We start from the raw sequence: 9,944 nt of genomic DNA, 5'->3' as shown, positions 1-9,944 counted from the left end.
CAAAGATAAAAATCCTAAGGGACTAGTTTCGAAGTTATCGTTTGGGATTAAATTCCCAGTTTCGAGGATTTTAAGGTTTAATGAGACTAAAATCGAAGATTTTATTGGGGACCGGAAATGCAAATTTTGAAGAGTTATAGGGCCAAAAATGTAAGTTCAAGAACTTTAAGGGTCAAATTGCAAATTCAGAAAATTTTAGGGATTAAATTCGAATTTTTGAGGAACACTTGGGTTAAATCAGTAAATTTCGAGGCTATGAGAATTGAATTTGGGTCTAATAAGCTTAAAACTTTTGAATTTTATGTTGCAAGGAACTTACACAATGGAATTAGGAACACCAAGAACTTATGGGTAAATGTGAAATTTCCGAAATTTAGGACAAACTGGATAATTTTGAGGAAATAATGAATAATGCTACAATTTTAAGGAATTTGGGGGACTAGTTTAGCAGTAAGTGAGAATTGAATGGTTTAAATGATAGGAATTTTCGATGATTTAAGCTCGAAGGGATCATTAGAACCTTGAAATATCTGGGTTATACCATTATAAGAAATGGTAATCAAGGGAATTGTAAGATGAATTGACATTGGGCTCGAAAAAGTTAAGCGCTAGTGAATTAATGTTGCGGCAAATTTAAAATTCAGGGTGATAACGATTTGAGTTAAAGTTGATCGGTTAGTTAAGTTATAAGAATAGACATTGAGTTAGCGAAAATTTTTTTTGGGAACTTAAGTTGATGTGTCATAAGTTTTAGTCATGGTTGTAACAGTTAAGCTTGTACTTTTGTTGGAATTTGATCTTTCTAGAAGGTTGGGTATGGTTGATGATTTGGTCATTTGATAGACGACACATGTAAGAATTGAGGTAGAAACCTTGTCTTGGGAAATTTTTTATAAGTTATTAAGAAACTTCGGAGTAAGTGAATATGTGTGTTGGAATTATATTATCCAAAACTATTTGGGTTGAGTAAAGGTGAATTTCAAATTTATGGGGACATTTGTTCATACGGAATTTTTGGGTGAAATAAAATCAAAAGGGAATTAGTGGTGTTCAACATGAGTTATCAATGAAGGAATATTAAAATTTTTATTGAGTAAGAAATCTACAGGATTCTAGAATTCTATGGTTTATAAGTGAATTTGATTTGTTAGAGTTAGTCTAAAGCTAATATGGGATAACTTATTAAGTTTTATACGCTATGATTAATTAAACATTGAGGATACTTAAGAATGCGACATTTGTTTCAATGAGGAAGGCTCAAGTGTCTTAGGCTTTAACTATATTGTAATCGTGAAGAAAATAGTTTAAGCTTGTGATTGATGCTAGAAAGTTTTTCTTATTTAAGGAGAGGATCGATATTATATATTTTGGGGTTTTACGGATTTATGTTACTCGAAATTAAAGGTTGACAACAATTTTATATTTGAGATGTACTCGTAAATAGCTAAGTTATGTAAGTTTGTATCGTAAGGTAAATATTCAATTCAAGGATTGTAGGCCAATAGTAACATATGGGGATTAAGATAAGATTTAACTTTTAAGTATATTGCTGAGGATGGAAGTTGATCAGTAACCGTTGGTGCTAAGACCTCTTAGGTTGGACTGCATAAATGCGTATGTAATAGTTCGATGAGCATTAGGGGTATGGTATGAGAAAGTAAGATACGATAAGTTTGAACCTATATTTCAAATATTGGGAATTGTGAGAAAAGTCAGAATTCGAGTTCATAGTAAAGTAAAACCAAGACGCCATAAGTCGCTCTTTAAGTTGTGACTCGCAAACGAGTTTTGATAGGTGATTTAATGGGGACTGAAGAGACGTAGGGACAACCTATGACTTAATTTTATATAAGAGTAGCGCAGCGGTAGCGTGGATCGTTGGGATACTAGAATAAAGAACCTAACTGTTGGATTATCGATGATAAGTGAATTTCGGGGACGAAATTCAAATTAAGGGGGATAGATTGTGACGTCCCGTAAATTTGAGGTCCGCATGAACCGCATGCGTGCATTTTATTAATTCATCATGTATTTGATTAAATGGTTTTAAAGCATGTTTATTTCATTAATTGTGTTTTAATTCATGATCTATGAATTTGCATTGTTTTAAATTATTATATGTTTATTTGATGCATGTTAAAAATATTTTCTCGAGTTTCATGTTTCAGGCGATTATTCGATGCGGGATCGAGGAAAAGACCGGTGACGATTTTGACAATTTAAAATGTGGTATTTTATTTTAAGTCAAGGAAGGGGCATTTTAAATGATTTATTTAGTTCTTAGCATTTTAAAAGCCTAAATTAATTATTAAGTGATTTTATGAGTTTTAAACTTTTAAATAGGTGGCACTTGTGCATTTTATTTTAAAGTAGAGATGTTAGAAATTTTAGTATTAGATTTGTATTATTTTGTTAATAATTAATTACCCAAGCATGATTATCCCCTAATTAGGCAATTAATTATGTAATTAAGCTATTTCCCCCTACCCTATCAAACGCACGCACACACAACTACACACACATTTACACGCCCACACACACACACCCCTCATTCCCATTCATTTCATATTTAGTAAAATCTAGGGTTCTAAAAGCTGGAGAGCAGCCCCTTCCCCCTTCAAATCTCCAGCAAATTTTCGTGTAATTTCTTCAAGGAAATCGAGCCACAGTCGTCCCGGATCAAGCCTCGCGCCGTCTCCGCTTCGGTATCGCCGTTTCGGTAACGTTTGATATCAAAAGGCACGTATAATCTGTTCTTTCTGCATCGATCATGTCATATTATGTGTTGCGTTGTTTTATGCGTAAAAATATATGTGTGACGTTCGTCGTTTGAGCAGAAAACGATTCGGATCTGTTTTGAATTAATTTTAGATCTAAAATCACGTTTTTACTTTATTTTTAAATACTGCGATTTTTCCGTCGGGATTTTGAGAAAACTTTCAACTAGGAAATTGTAGAACTTTTTGATGTCTTAGATTTGATATAAAATTCGAGATTTTTGGATAAAAATTGAGCGAGTTATGGCATTTTTCGTGGGACTGCTCAAACTGTGTTTTCAGAAAAGTTATGATATTGATGTGCTCTTCAAGTTTAATTGTTGCAGGCTTCGTTGGGGATCGACGGGTGATCGTTGCTGCGTATAGGTATATTATTTATGATGTTGGGATGTTTATTGAAGCATCGTTTCTTGACGTTAGGTGCTTGGGAGATTGAATGTCGTATAAAACCGTTTTGTGTCAAAAAGTCTTGTTCACGGGTTTTGTTGGGTTGATTGTGATGTATGGTTGTTTTGGGACAGTTGTATAGACTCGAGTCATTGATTTAGTAGCCTAAGATGAGCTCGTGATGTTGATTATTGGGTTGTACACCGATTTGAGGGAGTTAAGCACAACAGGTTCAGACTTTTCGTGAGCTTCTAAGTTGCGTAGGTACACGGAGGTCTACACGGACCTTGACATGGGGTCTGTGCCTTTGTTTTCTTCGCGGTGTCAAATTTGCGCACGGACACAGACCCTCACACGGATGCAGGCACGGGGTCTGTACCTTCCCTTTTCTTCGAGACACCTTTCACCGCACAGACACGGACCTGTCTCCGGATCCCGACACCAGGTCCGTGCCCCTCTTTATTCCGGGCATTTCCTTTGCAGTAGGTAGACGGACCTGTACACGGGCCCGGGGTCGGGGTCCGTGTACTCACGTTTTCGGGAAAAATAATATTGTTGCTTTTAAGATTGATGTCCTGGTTTAGTGCAAGGGTTATCAAGGTCATGTCATGGGAAATTATAGAATGTCCTAAGTGATGATTGAACTCGAGAGTAAGTATGATTTCTACGTTAAGTTATGCAAGTTAAGTATGCAAATTCAAGCTAGTATGTACAGCAGCGACGGCCCCGATCGAAGTCCAATGAATCCCTCAACGCCAAGTAAGTATGTATGATGTGCAAGAAAATATTTTAAGTTTTTGAGGTATGCTAAATGTCTTGTGACCAAATTATGAATGGGTTTGGAAGTCGGTGAACGTGGTCGAGGACCTCTCCACCCCGTTAAATTATGAACGGGTTAGATCATGGTTGGAAAGCGTTAAATTATGAACGGGGACCAACCAGCCCGTTAAATTATGAACGGGGATCTCATGTATGTGGCAGTGGATACGTCCCTGTCAGCCCAGTACTGTGGTTTGTCTGATCAGGCGTTTATTATGTATGGGTCACTTGCTTTGAAACATCCTCTACGCAAAATGATGAAGTATGTATGTTCAAGTATGCAGCATGTTTACGAAAAGTTTATGTTGATGGCACGTCTAAGTATGTATGTACGTATGTTCAAGTTTATGACTAGTTCAAGTTTCAAGTATGTATGTCATATTTTCAAATTGCATGTGGTTTTATTACGTATCACTCGTTATTTCCAGTTTATACGTGTTGAGTCTTTAGACTCACTAGACTTGGTCGATGCAGGTGAGTATGTTGTTGAGGAGACAGGAGGTGGCGACCAAGGGGCAGGCTTGGACTGAGCGGGAGGCTAGACCCGAGGACCGCCCACGTTATTTTAAAGATTTTAAGCATGAGAATATTTATACTCTTATTTTATGTTTGGAGCGAGACGATTTGAGCAAGATTATCTTTTAACAAATTTTTTTCGGTGAATGGATGATGTAGTGACGACCGTATTGACTTTATTTTCGCACTCAAGAAATTTTTTAATTTTTTCGCACATTTTTAAATAGTAAAAGTACGGTTCGTTACATTGTGTAGCTCGTAACAAGAGGAACTCAGAACTGAAGTCGGATTTGAATTCTGATGGACGGATCTTTCACAATCGCAAATCTAAAAGGCGTAAGGAAAATTCTCTCCAAAGCTCGGCCCCTTTTTCTGAATTTCTGAGGGAAAACGTGTCATTCGTATATATATACTGCATGCAACACCAGGAAACATGGCTTATTTTTCAAGCTGCACGTTGCACCGCGGGTGCGGTCATGTTTGCACCGCGGGTGCGCTGTGCTCTCGGCACCAATTCATTTTTCTGAAATTCGACGACCGCGGGTGCGGTCTCATTTTTACCGCGGGTGCGGTATACCACCACGGGTGCGGTGCCATTCCAACCGTGGGTGCGGTTTCGTTACTGTATAAACATCCTACCCAACTACCACTCCACCGCGGGTGCGGTATATTTCTTGGCGCGGGTGCGGTGTTACCTTTTCAAAATATTCAATTTTGCAACATCGTTTCTCCCCGTCTGTTCTTTCGTTCCTTATTATTAATATAATTCAATTCAAAAGTATTAAACTCAAATCTCGAGCCTTACAGGTGTGATCCGCACTGCCTATATTTCTACGGCTGAACAGCTTGCAGATGTCTTAATAAGGGATTGAGTCGCGAACAACATTCCTATTTGCTGTCCAAGATTGGTGTTTTGAATCTACACCAATCTTGAGAGGGAGTGTTGGTAGATAAGTGGAAACACGCTTTTAGCCACACACAAATGAGATACACGATTTTGCTTCTCTGTATATATATATATATATATATATATATATATACTAAATTGTACGAGAACATTCATTGAAGAATTCAGAAATAAGATTACCTTTTGCTTCTGCACTATTTCTTCTTTACTTTAACACAAATCTCATCAACCTAGACTATTATACATAGTATAAAATTATATTATTGTATTTAAAATTATTTAGATTTAAAAAAAAAACAAAAAATATGATGTTCTGTTTGATTTTTATAATTTAAAAAATAATTAAAAATGGTGAAAGCAAGGTCTGTGAATGACTTTTAAGGAATCAAAGGCACTACATTGAATTCAATTAATTTAAGAATTCAACCCTCGTATTAACTTGATTTACTACTTAATTCGTATATATATAATTTTTTTTTAGAATTCTTGTAATAAAGTTTTACCAGATGTTTTACACGATTCATTTAATAAACTCTCAATGACAGTTTTAATAATTACAAATTTTCGATGAGATAGAACAAATGAATAATGATGCGAATCAATTTCCAGTCAAAGGGTTAAGAGTGTTCGATTGAGCTAAAATAAAAATTCACGGATTTGATTACGGTTTTTGACTAAACCGTCGCTAATTAGCGACGTGTTTTGCGACAGTTTTTGTCATATCCGCTTAGCGACTGGTTTTGTCATATGCAGCCACTAATTAGCGACGATTTAGTCAAAAACTTTCGTTAATTAACAACGGTTTTTGCCATACTCCATCACTAAATTGACGACGGTTTATATAAAAAATCGTTGCTAACTAGCGATGGTTTATCTACTCAAAATCGTCACTAATTTTTTGAAAAACCGTCGGATATTGTGATGGTGACTTTAGCGACGGTGTTAAGTTCCGTCGCTAAAATCGTCGTTAATATGATTTGCGACGGAAAAAACCGCCGCTAATTAGAATTTTTTTCTTTTTTTGTAATGAAGGGTCTTTTCAAACATGAAATTACATTAGTTATGCTGGTTTTTATATAAGTCAACTGACTACAACATTTGAATTGCTTAATAATCTACAGCAACAGAATCATCAAATTTCAGTTCCGACGACTTTGTAAGCATAGTCCACAAATCTAACAAGCTCATCAGGACTACAAATTTGAAAACCCAAAAAGTCGGAAAGATTAAATCGTCCTTGTTCCAGTAAGGTTAGATTAAGATTACCATTCGTGTTACAATGGTTGAATACCATTTCCTAAGTTCTCCCCAGATCATTGCAGAACTCCATGAACATTTGATCCTCAATGTCCTCACTCACACGCACCCTAAGAAACTTCCCAGGAGGTCACCCATCCCAAAATTGTCCCAAGTCAAGCACGCTTAACTTTGGAGTTTTTATGTGATGAGCTACCGAAAAGAAGATGCACTTTCGTGATATGAGTAGTACAAATCAAATCTTTTAAGCCCTCTTCAACTATACAGTCCATTACATTGAACAGTCTCGGAATCTCTCTCATTCCCGTGTGGGTCGGTTCATTCATGTTCTCTCCACCTAGAAGCCTGCCAGGAGCCGCTCATTGTCCGTGCAACTGATGGCACCGGCGATCACCCCCCGCCCTCTTCGGCCACGGGCCTCACAGTTTCCCTAAAATGTAACCGGAGACGTTGATTTTCCCATGTGTCCTCAGATTTCATGTTCAAAGGAAATTTCTTGGATACTTTTCAGATTGGAAAGAGTAGCCTGAGTCATTTGAGATGAATTCCAGTGCATATCTCCACCGTCTTGTCAATTGGTGAAGTAAGATCAGATTCGCAAAGGCAAACCGAATCATGAAGATGAAAAGATCGTTAAAATCCATTCCTACATGGAAATACAACTCCATCTAGGATATCTTATCCCAGTAAAATCACTGATAAATATTAAAGTTGATTCCAAATTATGACGCACAAACATTTTCAAGAAATCACTACAAACAGAGACCACACTTTTGGAGTCAAATAAGTGGTGCGTTAGAAATACCCAAAAAAAAGTAGAAAAATGATGTAGTAATGATGTAGTCAGGTATTGATTGAATTACTACAAACTAAAATGTGTTTGTCAGTGCATGTTTTTCGAATTTTAATGCGTTAATATGGTATAATTGGTTTTTCTATCAATATTGACGATAAATTGCATGCAAGGAATGCAAGCATTTATGGTTGTTGCATTTGTATTCTTATCCTGTGATGTCCTTAATATATTAAAGATTTGTGCACACAGTGATTGAAACAATGATTTCCAATATTTTCAAGACTTGGTTCTCAAAAGCTGAGGAAAAATAAAAGGCATACCTGCATTAGCTGCAAGATTTTTCTGGCACAGCCCTTCAAAATCGTCACATATGTCCTTGATATCTTCAATGTACCACCTAGCCTCGCGATATTCCCTCAAAAGCAATTCCCACTGAAGAGAGGAGATACCATAAGAGCAGTGAATCCTTATGCATTATAATAAAAACACTTTTTGTCTGAATAGTTGTTTCAATAATGTCCATACCACCCAAGATATGTTGTAGGCATTGAAACAATTCTGGTTAACTAATATCTTATCCTCCGGATAATCACAGAGATTGTTGGACATTAGCATCTAGCATACATAATCAGGTATGAATACAAGCTCTCTCAGTTGTATAACTCTATGTTCGGTGGCAAAAAGAAAAGTACGCAATGAGTTATAAGTCTTCAGAACATTCACTTCAGATCCCATGATGCTGAAATTTACTCAATCACCAAAAACAAGAGCTATGCAACTAAATCCAATAGTAATCATTGCAAGCATCAGCAATGTCAACCTACAATATCCATATATCCCTGTTTGTTTGTGCACATTATGTGCGGAACACAATTCTTACATCATGGCGCAAGGTCCAAGGACTATAGCACTTGATAATATAACTATACATGATTATCCTATGTTAGTTTCTGTGTAACACAGTTTTGGATCCTTAAAAGTTATGAAGGAAGCACACAATTTTGTTTGAATGTCTGTAACCTTCATTTCGTAGTTAAAAATTTAGAAGAATAGCATTTAGGAAAAGAAACATAAAGCTCATTTCAATAATTTGCAAACTATGTGGGAAATGAAGAATATAGAAAATAGAGCCAATGTACAAAGCATACCAAATTATGAACTTGATGATACCAGCCACTGGGGACAAAGATGATTTCATTCTGTTCTTGAATACACTCCATCCAGATTGCCTAGACTTGCATATTTCTAGTAACTGTAAATATATTGTTTTCCCTTTAAAATCACCTTGAAGAAGAAGTTAACGTATTTGGAGAATAATTATACCTCATCAATTCCAGGGAACTTTGATTTGCAAACATCTTCAAAGATGTTAGGCACAGAAAACCTCATATTCCTGAATAAAAATGTAGAAGTATGAGCAGCCTTTCTAAGATTTGAAGGTCCAAATTGAGCCTACGAGTGGAAACAAGAGGTTAAGAAATTTGCTTATTTCCCCTGATACAAGAAATACCTTTCATCTTTTTTGTACACCAATTTAATGGTTCATACATTTGAATTTATATGGCAGTTTTCTGCATCAGACAAATGAGAAAAGATGATATGCCCATTCATTTCCCTTATTTCCCAAAATTGTCATCTTTTTTCCTTGATATTCAAGTAAAAAAAATGGCAATTCTGCTCTGCAACAGTAAACTATAAGAAAATGCATTCATACCCTGGAGAAAGAAAGTACCATTGTTTCCGGCCACACACATTTGCCGACCAACTGTATGGCCTGAAAACATCAGCATGATGCGGTGTCCATGTACCCCCACTTGCAATCAAAAGTTTCACATCGTCCCTCGAAGTCTAACTGTGTATATTGACCTGAAACCATTTTCGACATGCATTCATCTTCGAATGAATCAGTGGTTTACAAAATGAGTTCATTCAGAACATTAACGCACCTTTTTGCTCCCATATATACGAAACGGTTGTCAGAGCAACTAATTTCGTCTCTTCCTCGTAAAGAGTCGGGATCACTATGCATACTGTATTTATCAAGATACAGATTCAGCCAGTCATCACAGAAAAAAGATGGAGTACTGTAGGCATTATTGCACTCTGGGTACTCCTGCAAATGACGAAGAATTAAGCAAATTGGAATCTTTACAAGATGCTCATTCTGGCATACAGCCATCTTCCCCGTTCTCTTTCTGTATCTTCTCTTTCGTACAAGCAGGATCCGAAGTATCGATTTTGTTAGAATGCCTTATTAGCAACCGTGACATGTACGTTGCTCTTGTTAAATTAATATTATATTAAGGGACGTAAAAGAGCCGAGCCGAGCCGAGCCGAGCCGAACAGTATTAGGCTCGGGCTCGGCTCGTTCAACAATTTTCTCGGCTCGGGCTCGTTACGAGCTTTTGGTTTCGAGCTCGGGCTCGGCATTTAGCGACGGATTTTTGAAAGACTGTCGCAGATTAAATCAGCGATGGTTTGTAAG

The 9,944-nt window shown here is 36.8% G+C and overlaps 1 pseudogene; it reads right to left on the bottom strand.

The window, feature by feature from the left end:
• Positions 1–7,093: 7,093 nt before the first annotated feature.
• On the bottom strand, positions 7,094–9,638 carry LOC140820993 (arginine-specific demethylase JMJ20-like; annotated as a pseudogene).
• Between the last annotated feature and the right edge of the window lie 306 nt (positions 9,639–9,944).

The sequence above is a fragment of the Primulina eburnea genome, unplaced genomic scaffold, assembly GCF_022965805.1.
Source record: "Primulina eburnea isolate SZY01 unplaced genomic scaffold, ASM2296580v1 ctg358_ERROPOS207111, whole genome shotgun sequence".
In the NCBI taxonomy this organism is placed as follows: domain Eukaryota; kingdom Viridiplantae; phylum Streptophyta; class Magnoliopsida; order Lamiales; family Gesneriaceae; genus Primulina; species Primulina eburnea.
The sequence above is the reverse complement of the archived record's forward strand: the minus strand, read 5'-3'. Positions and strand labels throughout refer to the sequence as shown.